The following is a 9,956-nucleotide window of genomic DNA, read 5'->3' as shown; positions in this document are numbered from 1 at the left end:
AATGGCCATCCATGGGTTCTAACTTATACCATGAAGATTCTAATATCTCGGACTCGGTCCTCTGTATTAGATATCTAAGAGATACTCATTCTAGCTTGTTTGCATGTAGAACGGAAGTGTTTGTCAGGCACGCGTTCATAAGTGAGAATGATGATGAGCGTCACATAATCATCACATTCATCATGTTCTTGGGTGCGAATGGATATCTTAGAAGCGGAATAAGTTGAATTGAATAGAAAAACAGTAGTACTTTGCATTACTCTACCGTTGAAAATACATAAGTGATGAAGGTCCAGGCATGGCCGAATGGCCAGCCCCCAAACGTGATCTAAAGATGAAACTAAAGATGTAAATACAATAGTAAAAAGTCCTATTTATAATAAACTAGTTACTAGGGTTTACAGAAGTAAGTAATTGATGCATAAATCCACTTCCGGGGCCCACTTGGTGTGTGCTTGGGCTGAACTTGAAGTTTACACGTGCAGAGGCTTCTTTTGGAGTTGAACGCCAAGTTGTAACGTGTTTTTGGCGTTCAACTCTGGTTCGTGATGTGTTTCTGGCGTTTAACTCCAGACTGCAGCGTAGAACTGGCGTTCAACGCCCTTTTGCGTCGTCTAAACTCGGGCAAAGTATAGACTATTATATATTGCTGGAAAGCCCTGGATGTCTACTTTCCAACGCCGTTGATATTGCGCCATTTGGAGTTTTGTAGATCCAGAAAATCCACTTTGAGTGCAGGGAGGTCAGAATCCAACAGCATCAGCAGTCCTTCTTCAACCTCTGAATCTGATTTTTGCTCAAGTCCCTCAATTTCAGCCAGAAAATACCTGAAATCACAGAAAAACACACAAACTCATAGTAAAGTCCAAAAATATGAATTTAACATAAAAACTAGTAAAAACATCCCTAAAAGTAACTAGATCCTACTAAAAACATAATAAAAACAATGCCAAAAAGCGTATAAATTATCCGCTCATCACAACACCAAACTTAAATTGTTGCTTGTCCCCAAGCAACTAAAAATCAGATAGGATAAAAAGATGAGAATATACTATAAATTCCAAAATATCAATGAAACATAGCTCCAATCAGATGAGCGGGACTTGTAGCTTTTTGCCTCTTGAATAGTTTTCGCATCTCACTTTATCCATTGAAGTTCAGAATGATTGGCATCTATAAGAACTCAGAGTTCAGATAGTGTTATTGATTCTCCTAGTTCAGTATGTTGATTCTTGAACACAGCTACTTTATGAGTCTTGGGCGTGACCCTAAGCACTTTGTTTTCCAGTATTACCACCGGATACATACATGCCACAGACACATAACTGGGTGAACCTTTTCAGATTGTGACTCAGCTTTGCTAAAGTCCCCAATTAGAGGTGTCCAGGGTTCTTAAGCACACTCTTTTTTTGCTTTGGACCTTGACTTTAACCGCTCAGTCTCAAGTTTTCACTTGATACCTTCACGCCACAAGCACATGGTTAGGGACAGCTTGGTTTAGCCGCTTAGGCCAGGATTTTATTCCTTTAGGCCCTCCTATCCACTGATGCTCAAAGCCTTGGATCCTTTTTATTACCCTTGCCTTTTGGTTTTAAGGACTATTGGCTTTTTCTGCTTGCTTTTTCTTTTTTTTTCTTTTTTTTTTCGCCATTTTTTTCTCTCCCTTTTTTTTGCAAGCTTTTCTCTATTCACTGCTTTTTCTTGCTTCAAGAATCAATTTTTATGATTTTTCAGATTATCAAATAACATTTCTCCTGTTCATCATTCTTTCAAGAGCCAACATATTTAACATTCTTAAACAACAACTTCAAGAGACATATGCACTGTTCAAGCATTCATTCAGAAAACAAAAAGTATTGTCACCACATCAAAATAATTAAACTAGTTTCAAGGATGAATTTGAAACCATGTACTTCTTGTTCTTTTGTAATTAAAACATTTTTCATTCAAGAGAGGTGATGGATTCATAGGATATTCATAACTTTAAGACAAAGTTACTAAATACTAATGATAATGTAATAAGACACTAACATAGATAAGCACTTAACATAAAGAAAACGAAAAATATAAATTTTGAGAACAAGGAATGAGTCCACCTTAGTGATGGTGGCGTTTCCTTCTTGAGGAACCAATGATGTCCTTGAGCTCTTCTATGTCTCTTCCTTGTCTTTGTTGCTCCTCCCTCATTGCTCTTTGATCTTCTCTAATTTCATGGAGGATGATGGAGTGCTCTTGGTGTTCCACCCTTAGTTGTCCCATGTTGGAACTCAGTTCTCTTAGGGAGGTGTTGATTTGCTCCCAAAAGTTCTATGGAAGAAAGTGCATCCCTTGAGGCATCTCAGGGATTTCTTGGTGAAGAGCTTCTTCATGCGTCTCTTGAGATCCATGAATAGGCTCTCTTGTTTGCTCCATCCTTTTCTTAGTGATGGGCTTGTCCTCATCAATGAGGATATCTCCCTCTATGTCAATCCCAGCTGAATTGCATAGATGGCAAATGAGGTGAGGAAAAGCTAACCTTTCCATAGTGGAGGACTTGTCAGCCACCTTGTAGAGTTCTTGAGGTATAATCTCATGAACCTTCACCTCTTCTCCAATCATGATGCTATGGATCATGATGGCCTGGTCTATAGTAACTTCAGACCGGTTGCTAGTGGGAATGATTGAGCATTGAATGAACTCCAACCATCCTCTAGCTACAGGCTTAAGGTCCAGTCTTCTCAGTTGAACCGATTTGCCTTTTGAGTCAATCTTCCATTGAGCTTCTTCTACACATATGTCCATGAGGACTTGGTCCAACCTTTGATCAAAGTTGGCTCTCCTTGTGTAGGGGCGTGCATTCTCTTCTATCATTGGCAAGTTGAACGCCAATGATGTTAGGATTTTTGCCAGTAAAGAATGTCATAAAAACAGTCGCGTTGTAGATATAGTCTCTAAACCGACAAAAATCCCTTCGTACAAACGTTTTGGGTGTCATAAGTAACAAACCCCTTTAGAAATTGTTAACCGAGTATTCAAACCTCGGGTCGTCTTCTCAAGGAACTGCAAGAAGGTATGTTCTTATTATTGGCTATAAAGGTTGTTATCGGGGTTTAGGAGGTGAGAAGCAAGTGATTTAAATGACAAGTAAAGTAAATGGCAATTAAAATAAATAATTACTGTAAAGCAACTTTTGGCAAGGTAAGAGAAATTAGAAGTCCACTTTGTTATCTTTCTCAACAATAATGAAAGTTGAATCTAGATTCCACTTGGTCAACTTTTACTAAAGTAAAAGTAAGTCAAGGGACTAATTAAATTGGCCTTTGAATCCTATTTATTTCCTAGGGAAAGGTTGGGATTACTAAAGATCAGCTCAATTAGCAAGATAACGATTATCAATTAAGTTGAGTTGATAACTGTTGGGTTACTGATTTCTTAACCAGGACCAAAAGGGGAAAAAGTAAATTGCTGGAATAATAAAAATGTCCGTAGATGGGAAGCAATGATAACTTAAATCAAAGAGAACAATCATAAACTGAAAATACCTCAAATATCATTAATTCAAATAACAATCTATAACATGGAAGAAATTCATAAATTCACTGATCAATTCAAGTGCTGGAATAAATAAAAGTAAAAGGAAGCTAAAACAAAGAAACATAAAACCTGGATCGAGAGTCACTCTTACAAACCAAGAGAAATCCTAAATCCTAATCCTAAAAGAGAGAGAAAGGAGAAGATCTCCCTCTCAACTAAATCTAAATCATCGAAAGTAACAAAAATTGCGAGCTCTCCCTGAATGGATGCGTTCCCTCACTTCATAACCTCTGGTCTATGCCTTCTGCACTTGGATTTAGGCCAAAAAGGGCTTCAGAACTTTCTATGAGTGTTTTCTGCAATTTCTGGTGCGTGGCCTCTGTCACGCGATTGCGTCGCTCACGCGGTCGCGTCATTCGGAGCAATTCCTTGCCACCGGTCGCGTCAGTCATGCGACCGCGTCATGTGCGTTCTGCTTAAGGCGCGAGGTCGCGTCAGTCATGCGGCCGTGTCGCTGCTGATTCGTGCTTGGCACGCGATCGCTTCGTCCATGCGATCGCGTGGATGTCAGTTTCTTCAGAAGCTCCGTTTTGTGCTTTCCTTCCATTTTTTGTATGTTTCCTTTTCCATCCTTTAAGTCATTCCTACCTGAGAAGATCTGAAACTACTCAACACACTAATCACGACATCAAATGGAAATAAAGGTAATTAAAATAATTAATATTAGAGCTTAGGAAACATGTTTTTCACATACATCACATAATGAGGAAGGGAAAGTAAAACCATGCAATTAATGTGAATAGGTGGGTGAAGGATTGAATAAATCACTCAAATTAAGCACAAAATAACTCATGAAATATGGGTTTATCAACCTCCCCACACTTAAACAATAGCATGTCCTCATGCTAAATCCAAGGTAAAGAATAAGGTAAGGTTAAAGTGGTGGAATGTTATGCAATACAACCTATTCTAAATGCATCTACCTAATTGAGTCATGCAATTCCAATTTTTTTCACTCATATATAAAGCTTACATGTAGTCAAGTTAGTTCATATTCTCAAGGAGTCATGTATATGTATAGCCACCCCTTAAATAATGAAGCATTTCAGCAAATGAGATGGGAAAGAAAATATTGTACAAACTTGCAAAACAATTAGTAAATTAAGTACAGATATATGTTGATGAGTTATTGAACCTTCACTGGATTTTGTGTTTACCCTCTAGTCACTCAGTGTTTATTGGGTTTATTCACTCTACTTTTCTTTTTATTCTTACTTTCTATAGCTTTGTTTTTCATCTAACCAATCAACAATTATAAAATATAGTCATACCAAAAAGTCATGAGGTCTTTAATTAAGGTTGTAATGGGGCCAAGGTAAAGGTAAGGACATATGTATAAGGTTAAGTGAGCTAATAAGTGAATCCTTAATTAGACTAAGATCTCACCTAACATACATATCTAGTAAAACAAAACTTCTTTACCTAATTTCCCATATTTTCCCACTTGTTGTTACATGCTCATGTTTCAATTTTATTTTTATCCCATGTGCATTGTTGCATTGGGGGGTTCTTTTGTATCCCCTTTTATTAAATGCTGAAAAATAACTCTTTTTTTTTGTGAACATGGTAATTGAATCATTTTGATTTCTCATGGCATGCTTCCCAAATTTATTTTTATTTCTTTTAACTCTTCTACCCTTTTGTTTCTATCATCCATGTTCCCAATAGGTTTCCCATGTTTTAATCTATTCATAATTTTCTATCTTAAGCTAACCAAGGATTCAACTTGGAATTTTATTTTGTTTTTTTGCTTAAGGCTAGTAGTGTGGCTAAATAGAATAAAATAGATTTTAAAGGCTCAATGGGGCGATGATGAGCGGATAATTTATACGCTTTTTGACATTGTTTTTAGTATGTTTTTAGTAGGATCTAGTTACTTTTAGGGATGTTTTCATTAGTTTTTATGTTAAATTCACATTTCTGGACTTTACTATGATTTTTTGTGTTTTTCTGTGATTTCAGGTATTTTCTGGCTGAAATTGAGGGACTCGAGCAGAAATCAGATTCAGAGGTTGAAGAAGGACTGCTGATGCTGTTGGATTCTGACCTCCCTGCACTCAAAGTGGATTCTCTGGAGCTACGAAACTCGAAATGGCGCGCTTCCAATTGCGTTGGAAAGTAGACATCCAGGGCTTTCCAGCAATATATAATACTCCATACTTTGGCCAAGAATAGATGACGTAAACTGGCGTTCAACGCCAGCTTTCTGCCCAAATCTAGCGTCCAGCGCCAGAAAAGGAGCCAAAACCAGAGTTGAACGCCCAAACTGGCACAAAAGCTGGCGTTCAACTCCAAGAAGGACCTCTACACGTGCAACACTCAAGCTCAGCCCAAGCACACACCAAGTGGGCCCCGGAAGTGGATTTATGCATCAATTACTTACTTCTGTAAACCCTAGTAGCTAGTTTATTATAAATAGGACCTTTCACTATTGTATTAGACGTCTTTTTGACCATCTTTGATCAGTTGTATGCTATCTTAGATCACATTTTAGGGGGCTGGCCATCTCGGCCATGCCTGGACCTTTCACTTATGTATTTTCAACGGTAGAGTTTCTACACTCCATAGATTAAGGTGTGGAGCTCTGCTGTTCCTCAAAGATTAATGCAAAGTACTACTGTTTTCTATTCAATTCATCTTGTTTCGCTTCTAAGATATTCATTCGCACTTCAACCTGAATGTCATGAACGTGACAATCATCATCATTCCTTATGAACGCGTGCCTGACAACCACTTACGTTCTACCTTAGACTGAATGAGTATCTCTTAGATCTCTTAATCAGAATCTTCGTGGTGTAAGCTAGAATGATGGCGGCATTCAAGAGAATCCGGAAAGTCTAAACCTTGACTGTGGTATTCCGAGTAAGATTCAAAGATTGAATGACTGTGATGAGCTTCAAACTCGCGAGTGCTGGGCGTTAGTGACAGACGCAAAAGGAGGGTGAATCCTATTCCAGCATGATCGAGAACCGACAGATGAATAGTCGTGCCGTGACAGGGTGCGTTGATCATTTTCACTGAGAGGAGGGGATGTAGTCACTGACAACGGTGATGCCCTTGCATAAAGCCAGCCATGGAAAGGAGTAAGACTGATTGGATGAAGATAGCAGGAAAGCAGAGGTTCAGAGGAACGAAAGCATCTCCATTCGCTTATCTGAAATTCCCACCAATGAATTACATAAGTATTTCTATCCCTATTCTATTAATTATTATTCGAAAACACCATTATCAATTTATATCTGCCTAACTGAGATTTGTAAGGTGACCATAGCTTGCTTCATACCAACAATCTCCGTGGGATTCGACCCTTACTCACGTAAGGTATTATTTGGACGACCCAGTGCACTTGCTGGTCAGTTACACGTTGTTGTGAACCGTGGTTTTGGCATCATGTTTTTTGGCGCCATTTCCAGGGAAAGAAAGAGCAATGAACTTTACATAATTAAAGTGTAATCACGATTCTGCGTACCAAGTTTTTGGCGCCGTTGCCGGGGATTGTTTGAGTTTGGACAACTGACGGTTCATCCTGTTGCTCAGATTAGGTAATTTTCTTTTTGTTTTGCTTTCAAAAATTTTTCAAAAATCTTTCAAAAACTTTTCTTTTGTTTTCGAAAAAAAAATAATAATAATAAGAATAATGTTTTCAAAAATAAATTATTCTATGGCTTCAAAATTTTTAAGAATGAATTTTAGTGTTTCATGAAGCATGTGAAGCCTGGCTGGCTGTAAAGCCATGTCTAAATTCATTTGGACTGAGGCTTCCAAACCATCAGCATAGAGGCAAGTTACATATTTGATAAGTAATGAGCAGTATATTCTGATATCTTTTTGAAGCTTGGCTGGCCATTGGCCATGTCTAGTGTTTTGGACCGGAGCTTTCATTGAAAGCTTGGCTGGCTAGTGAGCCATGTCTAATTCCTGGACTGAAGCTTTAGACTAAGATTGCAAGATTCCTGGAATTCATGTTAAAAATTTTGGAATCCTTATTTTTTTTTTCTTTTTCATATAATTTTCAAAAAAAATCCAAAAAAATTAGAAAATCATAAAAATCAAAAATATTTTTTTTGCGTTTCTTGTTTGAGTCTGGAGTCATGTTATAAGTTTGGTGTCAATTGCATGTGCATCTTGCATTTTTCGAAAATTTTCATGCATTCATAGTGTTCTTCATGATCTTCAAGTTGTTCTTGGTAAGTCTTCTTGTTTGATCTTTGCATTTGCATGTTTTGTGTCTTTTCTTGTTTTTCATATGCATTCTTGAATTCTTAGTCTCTAAGCATTAAAGAATTCTAAGTTTGGTGTCTTGCATGTTTTCTTTGCATTAAAATTTTTTCAAAAATATGTTCTTGATGTTCATCATGACATTCAAAGTGTTCTTGGTGTTCATCTTGACATTCATAGCATTCTTGCATGCATCACATGTTTTGATCTAAAATTCTCATGCATTGCATCATTTTACTTGTTTTTCTCTCTCATCATAAAAAAATTCAAAAATAAAAAAATATATATCTTTCCCTTTTTCTCTCTCATCAAATTCGAAAATTTGAGTTGACTTTTTCAAAATTTTTAAAATCAAGTTGTTTCTTATGAGTCAAATCAAATTTTCAATTTGAAAATCTTATCTTTTTCAAAATCTTTTTCAAAAATCAAATCTTTTTCAAACTTCTTAGTTATTTTCGAAAATTCCAAAAATATTTTTCAAAAATATTTTTCTTATTTTTATATCAAATTTTCGAAAATAACAATAACAATTAATGTTTTGATTCAAAAATTTCAAGTTTGTTACTTGCTTGTTAAGAAAGATTCAAACTTTAAGTTCTAGAATCATATCTTGTGATTTCTTGTGAATCAAGTCATTAATTGTGATTTTAAAAATCATATTTTTTCAAAAACTAACTTCTATCATATCTTTTCAAAAATATCTTCTTATCTTAACTTTTTCAAAAATTTGATTTCAAAATATCTTTTCTAACTTCCTAACTTCTTATCTTTTCAAAATTGTTTCAACTAACTAACTAACTTTTTTTTGTTTGTTTCTTATCTTTTTCAAAACTACCTAACTAACTCTCTCTCTCTAATTTTCGAAAATATCTTCCCTCTTTTTCAAAAATTTCTTTTTTTATTAACTAATTATTTTTATTTTTGATTTAAAAAAATTTTTTTTTCAGAAAAAATACTAACCTTTTCAAAAACTATTTTCGAAAATCACTAACTCTTTTTCAAAAATTATTTTCGAAAATTTTTCCTCTCCCATCTTATTCTATTTATTTATTCATTTACTAACATCTCATCTCACATCTCTGCCCTCCTCACAGTTGTGTTTCTTTCTTTACATCACATTCTTTGTCTTCCTCTTTTCTTCCACTCACAAAGGGATCCCTATACTGTGGTATAAAGGATCCATATTATTATTATTATTATTTTCTGTGCCCTCTTCTTTGTCATATGAGCAGGAGCAAGGACAAGAATATTCTTGTTGAAGCAGATCCAGAACCTGAAAGGACTCTGAAGAGAAAACTAAGAGAAGCTAAATTACAACAATCCAAAGATAACCTTTCAAAAAAAAAAAATTTCAAACAGGAAGAGGAGATGGCAGCCGAAAATAATAATAATGCAAGGAGGATGCTTGGTGACTTTACTGCACCTAATTCCAATTTACATGGAAGAAGCATCTCTATTCCTGCCATTGGAGCAAACAACTTTGAGCTGAAACCTCAATTAGTTTCTCTGATGCAGCAGAACTGCAAGTTTCATGGACTTCCATCTGAAGATCCTTTTCAGTTCTTAACTGAATTCTTGTAGATATGTGATACTGTTAAGACTAATGGAGTAGATCCTGAATTCTACAAGCTCATGCTTTTCCCTTTTGCTATAAGAGACAGAGCTAGAGTGTGGATTGGACTCTCAACCTAAGGATAGCCTGAACTCTTGGGATAAGCTGGTTAAGACTTTCCTATCCAAGTTCTTTCCTCCTCAAAAGTTGAGCAAGCTTAGAGTGGATGTTCAAACCTTCAGACAAAAAGAAGGTGAATCCCTCTATGAAGCTTGGGAGAGATACAAAGGACTGACCAAAAAGTGTCCTTCTGACATGCTTTCAGAATGGACCATCCTGGATATATTCTATGATGGTCTGTCTGAGTTATCTAAGATGTCATTGGACACCTCTGCAGGTGGATCCATTCACCTAAAGAAAACGCCTGCAGAAGCTCAAGAACTCATTGACATGGTTGCAAATAACCAGCTCATGTACACTTCTGAAAGGAATCCTATGGATAATGGGACGCCTATGAAGAAGGGAGTTCTTGAAGTTGATACTCTGAATGCCATATTAGCTCAGAACAAAATATTGACTCAGCAAGTCAATATGATTTCTCAGAGTCTGAATG

The 9,956-nt window shown here is 36.3% G+C and overlaps 1 non-coding gene across 1 annotated transcript; it reads right to left on the bottom strand.

The window, feature by feature from the left end:
• Positions 1-9,556: 9,556 nt before the first annotated feature.
• LOC148567781 (small nucleolar RNA R71) lies at positions 9,557-9,664 on the bottom strand. The gene has a single exon (XR_015883020.1). It is a non-coding gene; the product is annotated as a small nucleolar RNA R71 (small nucleolar RNA).
• Between the last annotated feature and the right edge of the window lie 292 nt (positions 9,665-9,956).

The sequence above is a fragment of the Arachis ipaensis genome, chromosome B4, assembly GCF_059453495.1.
Source record: "Arachis ipaensis isolate K30076 ecotype BB chromosome B4, ASM5945349v1, whole genome shotgun sequence".
In the NCBI taxonomy this organism is placed as follows: Eukaryota; Viridiplantae; Streptophyta; class Magnoliopsida; order Fabales; family Fabaceae; genus Arachis; species Arachis ipaensis.
This window is presented reverse-complemented; position numbering and strand designations above follow the sequence as displayed.